Below are 21,680 nucleotides of genomic sequence, written 5' to 3'. Positions count from 1 at the left end.
CGTGCGTGTGTGTGTGTGTGTGTGCGTGTGTGTGCGTGTGTGTGCGCGTGTGTGTCCGTGTGCGTGTGTGGGCGCGCGTGTGTGTGTGTGTGTGCGTGCGCGCGCGCGCGTGTGTGTGTGTGTGTGTGTGTGTGTGTGTGTGTGTGTGTGTGTGTGTGTGTGTGTGTGTGTGTGTGTGTGTGTGTGTGTGTGTGTGTGTGTGTGTGTGTGTGTGTGTGTGTGTGTGTGTGTGTATGTGTGTGTGCGTGCGTGCGCGCGCGCGCGCTCTGTGCAAATGAATGCTCGTGAAAGCCTTCACTGACTGACAACTGTGGATGGTAACATCGTCTTCTAGGAATAAGAACTCCTTGAGCATCTCAAATAAGAGACGTATTAAGTAAGCGCGAATTAACGGGCCAGCAAACAGGCAGTGGAGCAGCATTGCTTCATGCTGCTGTATACTATTTTTTTCTTTCGTCGCTGTCTAAAGATAACAGGATTTAAAATAACAGCACCAGCAGCACAGGCCACATATGTGACGCAAGTTTTACTTGAGTAACTGCCTCTCGTTGTATTAAAGCTGGGATGTCGGCCAAACTGGAGAGTGTTCCCGATGGTACATACAGCTCGGAACAACGTGAAGTTTCACCAAGGAGTGGGAACAGCAAGGTGTATATTCGTCCGGTGTCTATTCTCCGCCAACAATACTCCTACCTCTTTTCTCGTAATCAACTTGGAGAATAGAATCCGACACTTCTGCAAAGACCTGACCTCACTGACTCTGAGCACCTTCCGTGGTGCGTGTTTCACAATATCAGTGTCGCGTGCACATGTAGCTGTGTTGGCAAAACACGGTTGCTTGTATTCTTTCCTGCTTGACAGTTTATATGAGCTCAAATTCACAAGGCAGATAATATACGGTAGAGCGCCTCTACAGGAGCCTGCCAACCGCTGTAGCGAACATATTATTGGCGAAGGTTGCCAGCTCATAAGAGACAGTTGTTAGGAGAGAAAAGCTTAGTCGCTTCAATTGTCCTCCCCATCACTCCATGACTCCGATTATCACCGCAAACAATAGCAGAAACACACGACAGAAATAGTACGAGCTATCCATTGTATTTATCGCGTACGATACCGAGTCGTTGGCGCCCCTGGTGCTGCGTGCTCATGTTGTGCGTTGTACTACTTACAGCACAGAACCCGGACACAGGGTCGTGTCCTTGTTTCCCTTGTCATTGGCCGTGACGCGACGGTCGTTGTCGTATAAACAATCTGTCATCTTCCTGAGGGCGCGTGTACTTTGTGACAGGCTTTGAGTTTTCTCATGCTGCGTCGCGTTGTGCGCGCACTTCTTATTCTGTTTTTACTTTCCACTATACTTTATTTCATATCGTCCGCTGTGGCGGCTTAGCGGCCATGGAGTTGCGCTGCTAAGCACGAGGTCGCGACATCAAATCCCGGACGCGGCAGCCGCATTTCTATGGGGGCCAAATCTCCCCGCCTTGCCCTCTCTCCTTCCTCTTCTCTCAGTCATCTGGTCGTGTTGTACCCTGTAATATCTCGACTGTCTTCGCGACTACATACGTATACCGCCAACTCGTTCCCGCTTTTGGTTCGCCGCATTGCTACGATACCTTCGCATCTGTGCAACCGCTCCCTGAATGAAGTGTCCGCACCACCGCGCTTGTGCGCCTAAGCCGAAGAGGTCGCCGAGGCAGGCACCTGCTCGTGGATAGCGGAGTCAGTTCCGCTTCAACTGGCGGGCCATCAGGACGTCCCGGCGGCGGCGGCGGCTCTCTTCCGCATTCACTGCAGTCTGCATTCCCAGACAGCCAGGAACTGGGTCGCGCCTCCGAAGAGAGGCCACTGTGCGAGACGGACGGAGAGTGCGGCGCTAGCTGCGCACTACTGGAAATTTCCGGAAAGCGTCTGGGGCACACTCCTCTGCTGGACAGTGTGCTCAACGGGCCGATTGAATGAAACGGTTTGCGCATAGTTGAATATATGTACGGGTTAGGAGGTACATGCAAGTGACGACGAGCGAGATATAGAGAAATAAACAAGGAAAGACAGGAAGGTTTACCGGACGGACGTCCGCAAGGGAGGGTAAGATGCCATTTGACCAAGGGGTTAAACTTGGTGGAAACGCTTACGCTTTACCTTTGTCATTCGACAACTTACTCAAGCAGAATCTTGTTTTGAGATCAGGCACGTAACCAGGGGGGGGGGGGGGGGGAGGCACCCCCCCGCCCACGCCACTACTCATCACACACATTCCTAAAGCACCGCCAAATCAATCTCGAGACTTCACAGCTATTCTGTGGTCAACATTTTGCTGCCTTTTTCACCCCTTTTATATGGCTGTAGTTATCGGCATCTTCTAGGGTGTGAAGGCCAATTTTCTCATCGATTCGGTGCCCGCGCGATTGAATAGAGATGCCTTTCAGTCGTCAGCATCTATTGCAACGGTCACGCGCATTGCTGTTGCTTCGTTAGTTCAACCTCCTTCGTTTAGACTGATCCAGGGACCAGGAAAGGGGTTCAGTTCGTATGCTCGTTCATGGTCTGTATGCTCGTGAAGCAGGTAGCGGCCGGAGAAAACGCCAGTTGGGCTTAACTTTTCCCTTTGCTTCATTGTTTCTTCGAGTGATGGCTCGCCGGTGGGAATTATTCACAATTGTACTAGTAAAGGTACTCCTCCTCTTTCTATTTCTTGGAAAAGTTACATTGGGTTGCCCCCCCCCTCCCCCCGGATAAAAGATCGTGGCTACGTGCCTGTTTGAGATAGTTGGTCGTTCATGTCGAAGTGGAACAGTCTCTCCCTTATTTCCTTTTTTTTTTATTTTGAACTGGCGTCAGTCATCTTTATCCCGAAACCGGGACGCCCCCTGGTCTGTTTAATCTCAGGCCCATATCGCTTACATCCTGTATGGCAAGATGGTCGAACACGACATTAACAACCGAATTTCTAAACACATTGTAGAACACGGTCTCTTTCCGCACAACATGATTGGCTTCCCGCCGGCACTGTCGACCCAGGACACCATGAAGTTAATCAAACACATCATATTATCGACGTTCAGACGAGAGATGTCAGGAGAATTCTGGGACTTGACCTGGAGGAAGCCTTTGACAAATTCTCGCACATGCATATTCTCAAATCCATCTCTAGTTTCGGCTTGGGACATAGATTCCATGCACTTATCGGGTCCTTCCTCAAAAGCAGAAAGGACACAATTAAGATAAGAGATCTAAAATCAGAACCCCTCGTTCTTGACTCTAAAGGTACGCCACAAGGTTCGGCGGTCTCACCACTTTTATTGAACATTGCTTTCTGTGGGCATTCCAAGAGGCTTTCACAAGTCGAGGGCATACAAATACCCTTTACACCGACGACATCACTGTCTGGTGTACGGGCGGCAGCGAAAGTACAGTAGAGGAGGCACTCCAATAGAGGAGGCACTCCAACAGTCTGTGGATTACACCGAGGCTTTGCTTAGTGGAACCGCACTCCGACTCCTCGAGCAGGTCGGAACTTTTGCTGTACAGAGCCAAGAGACTTGGTGTCAAACCTAAGGGCTGGGTCCCCCTCTCGGACGTCAACAGAAAGCTTCGCACCAGCTCTGGTCATCAGAGTTCTTGGCACGCTTATAGAGGCTAAGGCACTAATGGGCAGACCATCAACACGATCACAGCTAAAACGGAAAGCATGGTTCAGCTTATCACTATAGAGTCTCCATCTCTCGAGGTGGCCTCAGAGAGTATAATTTACTAAGGTAGTTCCACGCATCTACCCTCAATCTCCTGATCCGCAACAGCATCAAGAGAGTGCTAAGGGTCCCTTCGCGTACTAGCACGGACTGGCTCATGCAACCGGGTATTCACAACACGTTGTAAGAGATAATCGAAGCACAGTATACGGCTCAGATGGCCAGGCTGTCCTCCTCGACCGCGGGCAGGAGCATCCTAGCCGTCCTAGGGTGTAGTCCAGCTCTATAAGAGGACCGCAAACATAATCTCAATAAGGAACAAAGGGCTTACATTACGGTCTCTACTTTTCCCCACAACGCGCACTCGCAGCGCAATGCGGGGAGACGGAGGGCCAGGCGTGAAGCCCTGCTCAAAGACGTTCGTGCAAACCCGGAGTCTGCATGCTTAGTAGACGCGGCGCATTACGGTCGATCGGCCAACTTCTCGACTATCACGGTTTAGTCTTTAGGGACGTACTCCTCCCTTTTAATAGGATCGTCAAAATTATCAGTAGGGCAGAAGGATATTCCCCCTTCCTCATGAGAAGCTATCTAGAGCACAGGCATCTACCTTCCGCGTGCTTCATACCAAGTCATACCCTAGTTTTTATTCCCACAGCCAGTTCAACGAAGGCCTTGATCCAACACGCCTAGATTGTGGCGCCGCTTGTACGTTAGATCACATGCTCTGGCACTGTCCCTCATTACAGGGTCCTCAACGTACGACCAAAGAGGAATGTATCTCCATGCTCAGGAGCTCAGACCTTCTACATCAACTCAGGGCCGTCCAGAGGGCACGCGACGCGGCGGTGAGGCTCGGCCTACCTGTCCCGACATGTGAGCGGCCGCTGCTCTGCCGCCTTGAGCGGTACCTTCTGTCTGTCTGTCTGTCTGTCTGTCTGTCTGTCTGTCTGTCTGTCTGTCTGTCTGTCTGTCTGTCTGTCTGTCTGTCTGTCTGTCTGTCTGTCTGTTTGTCTGTCTCTGTCTGTCTCTGTCTGTCTCTGTCTGTCTGTCTGTCTGTCTCTGTCTGTCTGTCTGTATGTCTCTGTCTGTCTCTGTCTGTCTGTCTGTCTGTCTGTCTCTGTCTGTCTGTCTGTCTGTCTGTCTGTCTGTCTGTCTGTCTGTCTGCCTGTCTCTGTCTGTCTGTCTCTGTCTGTCTGTCTCTGTCTGTCTGTCTGTCTGTCTGTCTCTGTCTGTCTGTATGTCTCTATCTGTCTCTGTCTGTCTGTATGTCTCTGTCTGTCTGTCTCTGTCTGTCTGTCTGTCTGTCTGTCTGTATGTCTCTGTCTGTCTGTCTCTGTCTGTCTGTCTGTCTGTCTGTATGTCTCTGTCTGTCTCTGTCTGTCTGTCTGTCTGTCTGTCTGTCTGTATGTCTCTGTCTGTCTCTGTCTGTCTGTCTGTATGTCTGTCTGTCTGTCTGTCTGTCTGTCTGTCTGTCTGTCTGTCTGTCTGTCTGTCTGTCTGTTGATTCGTGATTGTGTGGTCGTTGTGTGATCATTTGACAGTGTCGTGGTAGGCTGCGCTTAAAAGAGAATGCTTTCCGGGAATAAATTTCACTTGTTGGTAGGCGTACGTTCTGCCACTCTGTGTTGCTGTCCTCATGGTTTCACCGCGCTTTTTGACCGCGGGTAAATATATACCCCTGGCTAAAGCGCTGCTTCCAAGTGGTCACACGTTGACAACGAACCGACCCAGAAATTACGAGGTGCAGAAATTGACCTAGTAGGCAAGATAATCCAGCAGACGGAGATGGAGCTTTTTCCCAGCCCGCATCTCGCACTGTTGGTTTAGTTGTAGGGCTTATAGAAAGGTTCGATGGGTACTAGCTGCATGTACGTGACGAAATCCTCTTTCTTAAAAGGGAAACGTGGTCTTCAAAAACACTGTCGTGTGCATTGATGTTTTAGTTAATATGATGCACTGTGTTGACTGCAAAATAAGTGCATTTCGCCGCAGATCTTCAAAACTGATGCTAAGTAGAGGATTCCCGCTAATGGAGATCACTTCCTTAACGTTCAACTTCAATTACGCAATTGCGACACTTAATCTAATGTCACTAGATTTAAATATACTTAGTTAAAATGTCTTAATTAGGAAACATCACTGCTGTTTGTCTTGCAAGTGGAGTCTGCCTCTTCAGTTAATCCAGCTGATGTGACATAATTACAATATCTACCCCAGGATATCTTTAATAAGTCTGTTGCCATTAAAATACATTACCCTGTATATAAGTGGACCTCAGAAATGAATGGCGTTGGAAACCACGCCCATGACATGTCGAAAACGCCACTCCAATTAACCACCGATTGCTCGCCTGCCACAGGAAAAGGGGGGATCGCGCAGTTTTCAATGAAAGCACAACACTCGGTTCACTGTCCACGTGCCGGTTGTTTCTCTTCCCTCCCAACGCAACAGGTGTGCAAACGGAAGCCGCTGGCTTTCATTTGCAATGCGACACACCGCGGCCTTCCTGTTTCTCGTCCGCAGTGATCCTAGCTGTTCGCGCTCGTCGAACCTTGGGTGAGGAGGGTGTATAACTGCTATCAGTGCACAGCGGTGCACACACGCGCCACTAGGTCGGCAAGGCCGTTGCCGCTGCCGACGAAGCGAGGGTGAAGGTGTGTTTACATCGCCAGCACCGCCACGCCGGCCGCCGGTTATTGCGACAATACACAGGAGTGCGGAGGGAAGAAGGTCGTCTGTATTTTCGAGAGGAGAGCTTGCGGTGGCTGCCGCCGCCACGCCGACGATCGAGCGAAGAGCCGTCTCCATGGCGACGGTTACTTGTGACGTCATTCAGTTCATTGATCGTGATGACGATGCGGCGCCGGCGCTGTTGCAACTCCGTCGGCGCCGCCCTCGTTTTCGCTCGCCGGCAAGCTAGCCTTCCTTCGTGTCTCTTCTGCCAAGCCTTTTCGCTTTCGAATAGGGCCCACAATTTTTTTTCGGGACGCTGGAGGAGGAAGGAAGATGCAGCGTATGCGGTCTTACTCTCGCCCGACCATCGTGCGGTGCACCAAAAGGAATGCACGCATCTTTGGTGCCCCGGGTTGGCTGTGCGTCGCTTCTGCGGCTCAGCCTCTGGTATTTTTAGACGCGCCCGGCACCTCTCCTTCGTTTGCGAGTGCCTCCGGGCTGCTGCGATGACGCTAGAGAATTTGGAGCAACCTTTCGCAAACGCAGGAATGAGGTCGCTCGCGGAGCCAGAAACGCTTCGGCGAGCCAGCTTTCGTCGCCTCGCTTTAACGCGTCGTACGGGTGGGTTCGCGCCGTTCTTGCATAACGATTACAGGCTTTCGTTCCTCACCGACAGGTGGTCGCGAGTGGAGTCCATCACAGGCCTTGCCTGCCGACGAACCTGCTATCTGTTACGCGTGCCAAACGTCCAGCGTTAACGGTCGAGGTGCAGCGCAAAGGGTCTTTAACTCGAGGTTAGAGTTCTCGTTCTGCTTGGTGCGCTATACTGTTTATACGAAGGACAAAAAAGAGACAGACACACATGTGCGCAAACTTTCTTCTGTTTATTATTCGCTAGCGCACGTCAAATATATACGCGAAGGGTGACTGTAAATAAAAAGAAAACGAGATGAAAGACGATAAAGAAGCCAAACTACGCACATCTGATTTCACAATGACAAGTATGGCTTGATCTAACATCCGTCTATGAATTTAAAAGCTGCTTCTCCCAGCGCCGTAGAAGTTGTGCTAACGTGGTCTCCCGAGTAAATATTGAGCATGAAATACGCTTCCAAAATTTCACGTGCTTTCTTATATCTGCATCTAGCCAACGCCTTGGTTTCTTTGAATGTAGGCTCGCAGCCGCATCGTGCGCAATGCGTCGCCAAATGTCCTGGTGACTCTAGCATTTTTGTCGCATACTTATGTTCTCTTAACCTAATATTAATACATCTGCCTGTCTGGCTTATGTATGATTTTCCGCACGTGAAAGGCATCTTGTACACAAGGTTATCGACACAATCTTGAGCTTAATACAATATTGAGCTTTATCGAGGCTAGAGGTCAAGTGCCACATTCTCAAAAAAAAAAAAAAAAAGGAAAACTGCACCATTTGGCGCTTCTTCTTTCCCCAAACAGTAACAGCCAGTTATCTTGTACGCACTGCGCCCGCTACTTTCCTGTCAGGGACGCTATGTCACATTGATACGCACATGCCGTTCGGCATTTGAAAGTAGCAGGAGCGCAGCGTGACAGAAGGGAAAAGAACAAAGAATTCGATTCAAAATGGTAATGTTTTCCGAAGAAGGTTGTTAGCAGTGCCGCACATAAATAATGCCCAACGTAACTCCCAGTAAGTGCGCAAACATCTGCGTTTTCAAATTGTTGTAATCGTCGTTCCGCGGTACCCGTCAAAAATGCTAATCCATGTTATGGTTAGTGCACGCATCCGATTACAACACATTGACCTTCAGAAAACTCTCCCAGAAGCGAAGGACAAATTCCAGCGCGATTCTTGCCGAGTTTGTACGGTCGCTGGATGTGTACTGAATAAATGTGTGTGCCAACTGCAGCGGCCACTTGTCTGGCGGAATCAGCATTCCGAATGGCTTCGCGCAAGCATAATTGCGCACAGCAGAGAACTCTCGTAAATACATTGTGGTTACAGTGCATTGCTGAGTCAAAGAGAAAATAAAATAATAAAAATAAAGTGGATGCCGTCGGTGAACACAGCGCACGTTCTGTGGTGGACAAACGCTGCAGCGCTACATTATGTATACCGGATGCCCCGTAGACAGCTATAGCTTGAAGACGATAGCGTATGTTATTACCGTCTATTGCACTTTGATTTGTTTATGAATGGTCTATTACTGGCACCTTTCGCATTTATCGTAATGAGATGTATTTAACTGCCGTCTTTTATTTCACGCTATCCTTTCTCACAAGTAATTTTGTCCAGTTTCTATAGCTCCTTCTGCTTTAATGCCGTAGTGGCGGTGCATATAAATAAATAAATAAATAAATAAATAAATAAATAAATAAATTAGTTGCTTTATATTAGGGCTGCCCTTATTATCAGGGGCTGTATTCAGTGCCGAAAGTGTTCGATAAACAGACAAAGGAAACGTCGGTCGTTTATTATACTCAACACGATGCGAAATGTACCTGGACTCCAGCCACAAATTCTGCTGTCCAAGCTTCCAGAACGATGTAATGTTTTGCCACAATAACCGGAAATAACACATCAGACGTATTTCCACCTGCTACACGTACCTTTTTACATACATCTAGTGAAGGTATAAGGAATGAAAGAAAGATGATATAAACAAACGCACACTCAAAGTAAGTCAGTCAACCGTGCGTCGAGACTATCGCTTATCAGGGACGACGGCGCTTCCTTTTCGTGTGCCATCGCCAAAGATGCTGACGCACTGTGTAGCCGATGCCTAGTGCCGCGCAATCGGCTACACAGACAGACACTTCGGCACGGTCCGCGCGCACAATTATTTCGCACGATGCGCGGTTGAGAGCGCTGCAATACGGTAGCGCAATACGGTCGTCACGTGGTTTTATTTCATATTTCACGGGCTTTCTTTAAACGCCGAAAAAAAAAAATCGCCACGCAGCAAGTACGTTGGCGCGAAAAATTGGATCGGTCGTTTCTGAATCCCCTGGCGGAGCAGCTCTGGGCCGTCCAGCGAGCCCACGATGCGGCCAGGTCCCGGTCCCAACGTGGGAGTAGCCCGCTCTATGGGACCTTGCGTCCCGTAGCTCGCAGGACCTTTCATTAAAGTTATTCAATCCAATCAATCCAAATTCTGAATCCCCTCTACAACGCAATGAAACGCACTTGGCCCTAAAGTGTATGTTAAATATTTTTGCGTAATTCCTCTTAGTAAGTTAACCAATTAAGCGTAATATAAAAATACTCTAAGGAGCGTCACATGACGGCAAACCATACGCCGTTGGTTTCATTCAGCTGCGGCTAACCACTTTCTTTCTTTAAATCCTTGGTTCAAGTTACGTGAAACACCCTATATAGTGGCAATATTTCTGTGGACGGTTGCGTGACGTCTACTATGCTCAGAGCCAGAATAAAGACGCGAGAGTGCGATTGCGCAAAGTATTCCAGCGAATGTTACGAATTCGCAAGAATCAAGAGCTAAGCTCTTCTCGCAGCGCGCTTTATCTAGAAGCTTAAAGGAAGCGGGCAAACGGCGCGACAGCTTGAGATAGAGTGAGTCCAATTTTAGAGCACGGATAAAGCTCAATCCAGTCGTATTCCTCAGAGGCTGCTTCGAGGAGCGCTGTGTAATATATGGTGTGAAAAGAGAGAGAGAGAGAAAGAAATTATACAATATTGCAGTCAGGGGGCTCCTGTATTCATTGTGAAAACAATTGAAATCAAATAGTAAGACGTGAATGCGAGCTGCGGAGCTCTGGCCAGAGGAACATATTCCCGGCAATAAACGGTGAGCTACTATTAAATGAAGCGACATATTTTCTTTTGACCAGGAGGCTTCTTCTGTACAAAAGCGCTGGATTCTTGGAGGTGGAGACGGTTGCAGCACGTACGTGACTTAACACAGGTCTTTTGCAGCCACAAGGAGCGATGAAGAAAAGGTACGGCGTATACGCTTGCACAAATACGTAACACCACGGTGTCTTTTGAACGTCGTTCGCTTGAAAGTGTTGAGACAGACACGTTTAAATGGACGGTTTGTTGCAGGATTCGTTTTGCAGTACAACCGACACTATTGTACGAGCGTGAATAACTGGAGTCACTGGCCTACGCCTTTCCGTGCTTGCATGCACCGCAGAGAAATGAACTTCTTGTGCAGTGCCTGAACTGAACGGAACAAGCGCTTCCACAAAAGGCCGAGAATGTAGTATACCTCGAAGGAAACAGTTCGATGTAATTTTTTATTTTTGCTTATTCTTTCGGACGCCTAAATCGAGACCGTAAAGAAAATGAAAGCGTAGTTCCCTCTTGTGAGCGCCACCTGCGTGAGCAGACAATGGCCCCCTTATAACAGTTTCATTTGTTCGCACTCACCATTGCATTTCATTTGCATTTACACAGTGGGGCTTCAGCCAAGGACCTCAAGCTTGCTTATGAAGGGCCGCGCTTTAGGTTCATTGTACCTGTCTATTTTTCTTCATTTCTTTTTTACCATTTTATAAGCTTAAAAAACAACTACGATGGTCTTTCAAGGACGGTATCGGACCGTCCCTTCAGTCATTTTCGCTAACAACGAGAAGCGAAATTGTGTGCAATATATAAGCGCCCAAAGTAACGATGAAGGCCGACAAATGATAACACACTGTATGATAAAAATTGAATGAGCCAGGCTAAAGTTCCTCAGAAAGGTTGGGCGACGCTTCGATAGGTGGAGCTATTTCCTTTGCTTCAGTCAGGAATCGAACCCTCGGCATTCATTTTGCTCAGCAGCAAGCCGGACGCCCCAGCCCATGAGAGAGAGAAAACACTTTATTGCAGCCACGGTGTCGTATATACCACGCTTTCAGTTGCAGCGTATCAATCAGTCGTGTTTCCATGTTTAAATTGACTAATTTCGTGTTCTTGATTCTTCATCATAGTGCTAAAGCGACCAAGGATATGTCAAAGTCACGTGTCGAAAGGCTCGTTTCCCTTGGCCTCCTTTCGTAACACTGCGAAACGTGGGTGGTGCGTTTTGCTGGGTCACGGCGGAACCACTGTTCCATCCGCGCGTCCGCGACACGCCAGCGTTCAGTCATTCATGCGAGGCAGCAGAACTAAACGCTAGTGTTGAGGTGAGAGGAACACCCATGCCACTGTGGCTCAGCTGAATGCGCCAATAAAGATAGTGGACAGAAAAATGTGAAGATTTTAGATCTTTTTTTTTTCCGTCGCGGAACCTCTGAATATTGTCATATACTACACTCTAAAAACAGTTGCACCCTTTGGGGTGTATATCTGCCACACGACGATAATCCTCATGAGGACACCATCCACTCGACCTCAAGAGAAACCACCTCTATGGTTCGAATAAATGTTTCTCTCTCTCTCTCTCTCTCTCTCTCTCTCTCTCTCTCTCTCTCATCTGCCTTGCTTGCGTTTCCTTTCTTGAAAACGCCGCGCCCGCTACTTTCCTGCCGGCAATGCTATGTCGTGCTGATAAAGCGCATGCCGTTCGTTACTGGAATGTACCGGGCTCGCAGCGTTAAAGAAAAGAAATGCGGACAAGACAGATGGAGATTATCGTTGTGTGGAAAGATACGACTCAAAGGGTGTAAACTTCTCTTAGAGTGTAGAGCAGGCGCAGGATTCACAGTGCATTTCGTTCGTAAGCACCGTTTGCCCTTGACCGGTGGCTTTCGATTAATAGGTTCGACAACGCTCATTGCTGACATCTACTCTTACGAACGATTCCAGCCTCAGAATTTTTTTTTTTTTTTGAATACGGGACCTAGTCCCTTACGTAGGTGGTTTATGAATTTCCTTTCATGAACTATTCGACTACTATTAATTCAAGTAATATTCAACATAACTTCAACACCTATCGAGCCAGAACAATGATAGTTCATTGAAACTACTGTTGTTCACTGCTCAAGAAGCTTTCTATTGACGGCGTTCCATTTATTTACTTTTGTAGAAGTTATTTTTGCACATTGCAGAAGCTCTACCAGTATGCACTTAGAGGGACGCTAATGCGAAAAACTGTCAGTTTAGTCTGATATCAAATTCTCTGAAAACTCTATTTTTAACAGTTCCACGATGATAAGTTGATTGTTGTTAGAAGTTAAAACAAAGCTCAATGTTTATTTATTTATTTATTTTATTTTAATTCGACACCAAAACCCCATCGCCGTATACGTCGGTGGGACGTCACCGATTTCAAGGTGTTATTTTCTTATTTGGGCTGTGTTGGCTGACTAAAAGTTCCACAAACTTGCCGTGTCCAATCTTTGGCTTTTGTACAACACAATGTAGCCAATTTTTACCGATAGACAGTTAACTAGGCCCTAGGAGACGGCGTCAAAATCCACGACGTCACGGCATATGAGTGTGGGAACATGAAGGTGGCGCCGCCACCCGTCTATCCATTTTTCTGGCCTACCGCGCCTCTCCTCGCGGCAAGAGTGGTGCTTTTGGCGTTGTAGAATGGTCCGCATTTTGATGCAGGAGAATTCCAGAAACGGCCGTGTACGGTACCCTAGGTGCACGTTAAACAGCACCAGGTGGCCAAAATTAATGCGGTGCTTATATATATATATATATATATATATATGTAGAGAGAGAGAGAGAGAGAGAGAGAGAGAGAAATGGCAGGGAGGTCAGCCGTCCGGTTTGCTACCCTACACTGGGGGAAGAAAAAGGGGGAATAGAAAGATGAAAGCGGGATAGAGGGGAACGCTGTATGCGCACGCAGCATAGCGCCTGGAAATCATTCAAGTCCAAGCAAGTGCTCCGCCGATACATTAGGCTGCCGTCATTCTGCTGTCTGAAGCTGATCTTGCTGCTTCCCCATAGCTGGTGAGGCACGTTGAAGTCACTTGTGAAAATCAAGGAGCCACTGGTCGTCAGCAGTACGTTGCAGTACGTGGCAGTATATCGTTAAAGTAAACCCCAGCCTTTTTGACTTCAGCGCGAATAGAATGCTGCGGGTGAGCCATGATGCTTACTCAAGACTTGCAAGCACTGAATTGAGAGCATCCAGCTCTTGCATTGCACTTGGCGCTGACGCAGTGTGCATGCTCTTCAAGTGCGTTCGAAAAGTATTCATCAGAGACCGGGGCATCATAACCACTTGCCAGTCTTCTTCGGAAAATTTGTCAGGAGCCCGCGCTGTGCCCCAGAATTCAAATAATTATAGAAAGTGTTACGTTTCGCCTACAACGCGCGGTAATGCCGGCGCGGATGCAACGGACGCCGGGGCTTCGTTCAAAGCGGCGGACATTTTGGCCCGTTCGACGCCGCCGCAACGCCTCCCCGCCAAGCGTGTCCAGGCGTGTTTCAGTGCCACGTGTCTTCGTGTGTGCGTGTGTGTGTGTGTGCCCACGCTTGTCAAAGCGCGGCAGCCGGGGAGCGGAGCTCCCCAAGTGAGGGTTGGCGATGCGTCACTACACTCGGTTCAGCAGGTCTCTCGGCTCGACCGTGCGCGCCGTCGTGGGCTCATGCTCCGCCGTCCCGTGACCTTCATCCCGTGACCTTCATCCCGTGACCTTCCCTTTTGGACCGCGACGCCGAGAGTATAAGAGCAGCTGCCCCCGGACGCCAGAGAGAGGCTCCGATTTGTACTGTTGAGTTACGTGCTCTCCCGTCTCTCCACTTCGGTCGACCTGACCGGCCGCTCTTTTGCTATGTTAGAATAAACAAGTTGTTCTGTTACCAGTCTTCTCATGCTTTGCCGGGACCTTCAGATGCTTCCAGTGCCCCAGGCCGCCAGGCCAACGCTACCCTTGGGGCTTGCGACCCATTGGCAATAACGGGCGTCAGCACCGAGACCCCAACAACTCGTGCCAGCGGTGCGATTCTAACAACTGGTTGCCAGCGGTGAGATCGCGACAACGGAGGCCAGCAGCGAAGAGATGCGGTTGACTGTATGCTGAGCAGCACAACGACCATCCGGGAGCAGTGCAACGAGCCCTGTGTGATGACTGGTTGCCTGCAGCGGAACGACTGCGCTGAATTCTTGGCTGCGAGGTTTGGTGAGTGCGGGACTTTCTTCTTCTGAGTTTTGCCAGGCTTTTGTTAGTGTCAGAAACAGAGCTGGTAATTGTGGTTGTCGTTGCTGCCGGGTTAGTTTGCGGCAAGACAATAGTAGGCAGTAGAGAAAGCAGCATTCAGAGCAGCCATGGATTTGAAGTCGTTGCGCAAACCGAAATTGCTGGAGCTTGCAAGAGAGTTGGGTCTGGATGTCTCAGACAAACTCAGAAAACCAGAACTGCTAAGGGCTATTCTTGAGTTAGAAGCTGAGGATGACGAGCTGTCGGAATGCCTTGATACCATTGAGGAGAGGGAGACGGCAAAAAGACAGGAGCGCGAACTTAAAGAGCAAAAAGAGAAACAGGAGCGCGAACTTAAAGAACAGAAAGAGAGACAGGAGCGTGAACTTAAAGAACAAAAAAAGAAAGAAAAAGAAGAGCGCGACCGTCAACACGCTTTGGAAATGAAGCGTCTCGAGTTAGAGATGGAACGCGCTCGTAATGGAAGTCAGGCACACGGTGCAGGAGAACGAGTATTGTTCAAAATGACTGACCTGATGCGGCTTGGAGAGGACATTGGTTTGTTCCTGGTTAACTTTGAGCGAACGTGCGAGAAGCAGGGGTTCTCTCGGGAAACGTGGCCACAGCGCTTGCTCACTTTGCTACCCGGCGAGGCGGCCGACGTAGTCGCTCGCTTGAATAGAGAGGAGGCAGAGGATTTCGACAAAGTGAAATCGAGTCTGCTAAAAAAGTACAGGCTGTCAGCGGAGGCGTTCCGTCGGAAGTTTCGGGAAAATGAGAAAGGCAGAAGTGAGTCATATACAGAGTTTGCCTACAGGCTTATGTCAAACATGCAGGAGTGGCTCAAAGAAGAGAAAGCGTTTGGTGACCACGAGAAAGTTCTGCAGTGTTTCGGGCTAGAACAGTTTTATAGTCGGTTACCTGAGAACGTGCGGTACTGGGTCTTGGATAGGCCAGACGTTAGTACGGTGGCTAGAGCCGCTGAGTTAGCCGAGGAGTTTGTGACGCGTCGGGCTCGTGGAGCTAAGGGCGGTCAAAAGGGTGAATTTGGCTCCAAGTTTGAGAGGCCAAAGTTCACGCCCATGAGAGCAAAGGGGGACACACGTAGTTCGGATGCGAGTGAAAGCAGTCCGACCGAACGTAAGGAGACGGCGGCAACCGAAGCCGAACGCAGAAAGCGGTTCGAGACGAGGCAAGCGCGCGTTTGTTATACGTGCCAGAAGCCGGGTCACTTTTCGGCGCAGTGTCCAGAAACAAAAACACAAGTCGTGTTTTTGTCTATATGCAGCACTGACGAGAACATGAAGCTTCTCGAGCCTTACATGCGAGACCTCCTCGTGAACGGGAAAGAGTGCCGAGTGCTTCGCGATTCCGCAGCTACAATGGATGTAGTTCACCCCTCTTACGTAGAACCCGATATGTTCACGGGCGAGTGCGCATGGATCAAGCAAGCAGTGGAAGCTCATAGCGTGTGTCTGCCGGTAGCAAAAGTGCTTATTGAAGGACCTTTCGGAGCACTTGAGACGGAGGCCGCAGTGTCATCTATGCTGCCCCCCCAGTACCCGTACCTATTTTCGAACAGGTCCGATCACCTCCTGCGCGAGAAGGGGCTTTTGTTTGGTGAGGCTAGCGTTCAGGCCTTAACCAGATCGAAGGTTCAGGAGCTCGCTGAAAAGGCGGTAGTTGCGGGGCCGACGTTGTTGAACGATGAAAAAGGGTCAGAGGCGCAGCAAGCTGGTATTCAGAGCACGCCCGAACGGGATAAAATTGAGCCTGTAGCGTTAAAGGCACCAGATACTGGAGAGGAAATTCCCGATGCGGGAAAGTTAGAAGAGCTTCCGATCGAGCTTCCGGGACTAGGCTCAGTGACGAACAGGAAAGACACCGATCAAGTCATTAGTGACTTAATAAGTAAAGCATCGCTGTCGCCTGAGCAGAAAACCGAACTACACCAGCTCTTACAAGAGTTTCAAGGTCTGTTCTCTGAGAGGCCTGGTAGGACTTCTGTCCTTACTCATGACATAGAACTTACCTCCCCAGAGCCAGTACGATCCAAGGCGTACCGGGTGTCACCCCGCCAGAGCGATATTATGGAGGCTGAGGTAAAGAAAATGCTACAGCTCGGTATTATTGAAGCGGGTGAGAGTGATTATACCTCCCCTTTGATTTTAGTTGAGGTACCGGGCAAGGAACCTCGTCCTTGCGTCGACTACCGCAGGCTTAATTCCATCACTAAGGATCAAATTTATCCGATCCCTAACATCGAGGAGCGCCTTGAGAGAGTGAGTAGCGCTCAGTTTATTTCCACCCTAGATCTTGTCAGGGGTTATTGGCAGGTTCCACTTACAGAAGAGGCTAGTAGGTATGCGGCGTTCATTTCACCAATGGGGACATTCCGTCCTAAAGTTTTGAGTTTTGGTTTGAAGAACGCGCCATACTGCTTTTCAAGCCTCATGGATAAAGTGTTGCGGGGACAGCAAGAATTCGCTTTACCGTATCTAGACGACGTAGCGATATTCTCCGCATCCTGGCCTGAGCATATGGCGCACTTGCGGGCAGTGCTAACCCGCCTGCGCGATGCGGGCTTGACAGTCAAGGCTCCCAAGTGCCAGTTAGCACAGGCCGAGGTTGTCTACCTCGGACACGTGATTGGTCGGGGTCGTCGCCGCCCCTCTGAAATAAAGGTGGCCGCTGTGCGAGACTTCCCGCAACCGCGCACGAAGACCGATATTCGGTCGTTCTTAGGTGTCGCCGGCTACTATCAGAGGTACATCCCCAGGTACTCTGATATCGCGGCTCCCTTGACGGATGCTCTAAGAAAGACAGAGCCGCAAACAGTCGTCTGGGATGAGACGAAGGAAAGAGCTTTTAGCGCCCTAAAGAGCGCCCTAACAAGCCAGCCTGTGCTACGATCGCCCGACTACACAAAAGGGTTCGTTGTTCAGTGTGATGCTAGTGAGCGAGGCATGGGCGTTGTACTGTGCCAACGGGAAAATGGAGAAGTAGAACACCCCGTCCTGTATGCTAGTCGTAAGCTGACCAGTCGTGAGCAGGCGTATAGCGCCACCGAGAAAGAGTGTGCGTGTATCGTGTGGGCCGTTCAGAAATTGTCATGTTACCTAGCCGGCTCGAGGTTTATCATTGAAACGGATCACTGCCCTCTCCAATGGCTGCAGACCATCTCTCCCAAAAATGGCCGCCTCCTGCGCTGGAGCCTCGCTTTGCAACAATATTCCTTTGAGGTGCGTTACAAAAAGGGGAGTCTCAACGGTAACGCCGATGGCTTAAGTCGAAGCCCCTAACGTGGGAATCAGCCTCAAAATTGCTTGTTACTGATGTTTTTCTTCCTGAGGCAGGATTTTTTTAACCTATTGCTTTTGTATAGTGTTTCAAAGTGATGATGTGCTTTCTAGTGCAATTTTCCGATTTGTGGACGCGTTCTGAGTGCTGCTAAACTACTGTAAGGAACTAGGCAGCAGTATAAAAGGGGAAAGAGCCTGGCAGGGCTTAGTGAGGGTTGTGCCGTGCTTGCTGACTGAGCGGTTGACTTTCGGCGTAGTTCTAACGCTTGCCGGAAACGAGAACAAAAATGTCAACTCTCCCGAAGTCACTTTGCAGTGTCCTGTGTGCACCTGAACGTGAGAACGAGGCCTTCTCTGTGCGCTGCGCTCAAGAAACGCCAAAGGACGCCCGACTACGGTTATGAGCATCATCGAGCGACATCCCTCCGGACAGCGGATGCAGTCCCCTGACCATCGGGATCTCCTTCCCCCGGCGGGGCGGTCTGTTACGTTTCGCCTACAACGCGCGGTAATGCCGGCGCGGATGCAACGGACGCCGGGGCTTCGTTCAAAGCGGCGGACATTTTGGCCCGTTCGACGCCGCCGCAACGCCTCCCCGCCAAGCGTGTCCAGGCGTGTTTCAGTGCCACGTGTCTTCGTGTGTGCGTGTGTGTGTGTGTGCCCACGCTTGTCAAAGCGCGGCAGCCGGGGAGCGGAGCTCCCCAAGTGAGGGTTGGCGATGCGTCACTACACTCGGTTCAGCAGGTCTCTCGGCTCGACCGTGCGCGCCGTCGTGGGCTCATGCTCCGCCGTCCCGTGACCTTCATCCCGTGACCTTCATCCCGTGACCTTCCCTTTTGGACCGCGACGCCGAGAGTATAAGAGCAGCTGCCCCCGGACGCCAGAGAGAGGCTCCGATTTGTACTGTTGAGTTACGTGCTCTCCCGTCTCTCCACTTCGGTCGACCTGACCGGCCGCTCTTTTGCTATGTTAGAATAAACAAGTTGTTCTGTTACCAGTCTTCTCATGCTTTGCCGGGACCTTCAGATGCTTCCAGTGCCCCAGGCCGCCAGGCCAACGCTACCCTTGGGGCTTGCGACCCATTGGCAATAACGGGCGTCAGCACCGAGACCCCAACAACTCGTGCCAGCGGTGCGATTACTACAAAAGGTAACTCGCTAATACAAGTGAAATCGCGTATTTTATTTAGTTTCTCTTTAGCGCATGCTGCACAGGTGTGAATGATGATATCCTGATATTGTCTGTGTGACTCTTGCAGCTCAACAGGAACCTTGATCGGGCTAGTTGGCACGAATCTATGGTGACAGGCAGCACAAAATTAACGTGTTTCATTGTTCCAATGCGTCCCCGTTAACTTTGCACTATACCTGCCACCATGGTCTTCTAGCTCGCCACGAAGAATCATTTCTATAATAATAATAAAAAAAAGTTCGTGCCCTTTTTTTGCCTACGCAATGTCAACGCGTTCATATTTATAGCTTTCTTGTGCTGACAACGTACGTGACCTTTGGGTTGGAAAAATTGAAAGCTACTCCTATGCAGCTTTTACTGTTTTCAGGATATTCTACGTCTCTATTAGCAATGCGTTCACTTTATCAACTGTGTCAGGCATGGGACCGTACTTTTGATTAACTTATGTATTTTCCTAACGAGTTCTTAATAAATTAGTTTCGTGAATGCATAGTACTTACCGAACGATGGCAGGCGCTGACTCCGTCCACTTCGTGACCGAGAAATATAATTAGCGAGCGATATCCGTGTTTAATTTCTACGTAAAAAGAAAAGTTCAGACGAATAAAGTAAGGTGCCAAAGGCGAAATCAGTAAATTCTAGCCATCACCATTATGTAGGAACACGCTTCGTCTGATATTGGTACGGGTACGGGTACGGTCCAGGGACCGCCGCCGACCCTCAACACAAAAGTAATTTTTTCTTGCTTGGACCTCAAGTCAATCGCGCTTACTCAATACGGAAGGGGGGGGGGGGGGGGGGTTATTGGACAAAAACCCGGGGCTTAGAGGGAGGATGGGAGATGAAACTCGCAAAACCGAAAGTAAAGCAGCATAAAGTGGAAATTACACAAAGAAAATTGAAATACACAAGATTTAGTCTGTTCTTTTATCTTCTTTCTTCTCTTTGTTTCCATCTTAAGGAAAGGAATTTGCAAAATGGAAAGCAGATTTGGAGGTATTTAGTAGTAAATCCCGCTCCAGCTCGAAAACTCTTCTTATCCGAAGCTTGAATTGCGCCTCTTTCCTCCGTTACAATATGGGAAGTTCGTAGCCTTTACGCATAATGCAGAACATTCGAAACTTTTGAAACACGAGACAGCTCCCTGCTTTTCTAAACAATGCAAATGGGACTCAAGCAGATAGAAAGAGACAAAAATCATTAACCTCTATGCCCGAAACGCACGCGTTGTGTAAATCGGAGTTTATCGATTGGACAGGGGAACCGATTCCGAGCCGCTGCTCGTTTTTTTTCTTCGATTTTGACGTTCAATTCTTTGAAGAGGCGCTAACCAAAACGTGAAATAACGCCTGAAATATTCAAATAGGTCGCTTTCACCGACATCTGGTGCTTGGAAGCGCGTGTTCCAGAATACGTCGTGAAAAAACATTGGTATAGGGAGTCGCCGCCTTCGATTTCCCGAGGTAGCGCCCCGTGACGTCATAGACTGAGGGAACGACCAGTTGAGTGTACTTAATTATACGAGGAATTGTGCTGCGTTCAACAATAAAGCACTGCTCGACAGCTTTTGGGGTATTTCACTGAAGTAAAAGGTCCTAGATCAGCGAAAAGAAAACATGATGTTTAGGACGTCACTGAGTGACGTCATCGACGTCGCTCTTTGGGCGCCTAAGAGACAGGAAAATGAAAGTTCAGCATTTACTTCCGATTTTCTTTTCTATTATGCGATGCCAGAGTTCCAAAAGAGTTGTTTGGCTTTCGACCATCCTTTAATAGTTCTACTTCGAGTCACAGTACCCGATTCTCATTTTAAGTGTACGCCATACAGGGCCTCATTTTAGGTGCACGCCATACAGGGCGTGTTTCATATTTTCACATTTCGCTACAGGTCGATGATATGCAGCGACATGGCCCGAGATGCTGGGTGGAGTAGGAAGGACAATATCCTGCTGGACTTGTGACAGCTGATTTAAAAGACTGCTGGCGAGTCCACCTCTGACACCACTTTCACTTAATGATCGATTGTTGTTGCTGCCACGACGGCTCGTTCAGTGTGTGCGTTGTTTTGAGCTCCCAAAGAACGTCCGTGCTGAAGGTCTTACTCGCTTTACTAAGGTTCCAGCGGTCTATGGGTCTTCACGATAGACTTTAAGAATGCCGCCCCCTACCGCTCTATAGTGTACGCGGTTCGTGCGCGTCTCTCTGTCTCCCCCTTCCACTCCTTTTTTTTCTCCCTACTCCTTCCTCCGTACAGGATAGCCAACCGGAACTATCGCTGGCTAACCTCCGTGCCTTTCTGTGCATCCTTTTCTCACTCTCCCTTGACGCCCATCATTCTTAGCTCGTGTCAAGTGATGTGGAATGCCATTGGTGAATGGATTTGTGTTTTATCCTTATTTCACCTGTAAGCGATATATACGTCTTTAGCATTAACTAGAAAAAGTGGAAATACTTTTTCTTTATCCTTTGGGCGCTTAATGGTTACCAAAATCGGATTTAAGTTTACGTACAGGTTACTAGTCACCATTTCGAAGGCTGATTGAAGAGTCCCTGAAAGAAGTTGTAAGAACTTTCCTCGTAGTAAGAAAAGTACGGAAACGCCGTTGAGCAACTTATATAGGGTCGTGAGGAGTTTGAAGGTGTGTTTCTTGTAGATATGAGATTATTAACGATTACATACATGTTTGAACAAGACCACAACTAAAATTATGAAAACAAATACTTCACATTAAAACAACGTATGTTCAAACGAACCGGCGGCATGCTAAGCAGAACCTTATGTGTTCCGACA

The 21,680-nt window shown here is 49.0% G+C and overlaps 1 protein-coding gene across 2 annotated transcripts in view; it reads left to right on the top strand.

The window, feature by feature from the left end:
- The window catches only part of LOC126531456 (uncharacterized), a 227,145-nt gene that overhangs the window by 28,286 nt on the left and 177,179 nt on the right, over positions 1–21,680 (top strand). The gene's annotated exons all lie outside the window — the stretch shown is intronic.

This window comes from Dermacentor andersoni, chromosome 5 (genome assembly GCF_023375885.2).
Source record: "Dermacentor andersoni chromosome 5, qqDerAnde1_hic_scaffold, whole genome shotgun sequence".
NCBI lineage: Eukaryota > Metazoa > Arthropoda > Arachnida > Ixodida > Ixodidae > Dermacentor > Dermacentor andersoni.
Note: the sequence above shows the minus strand (reverse complement) of the source record. Positions and strands in the feature narration are given on the sequence as shown.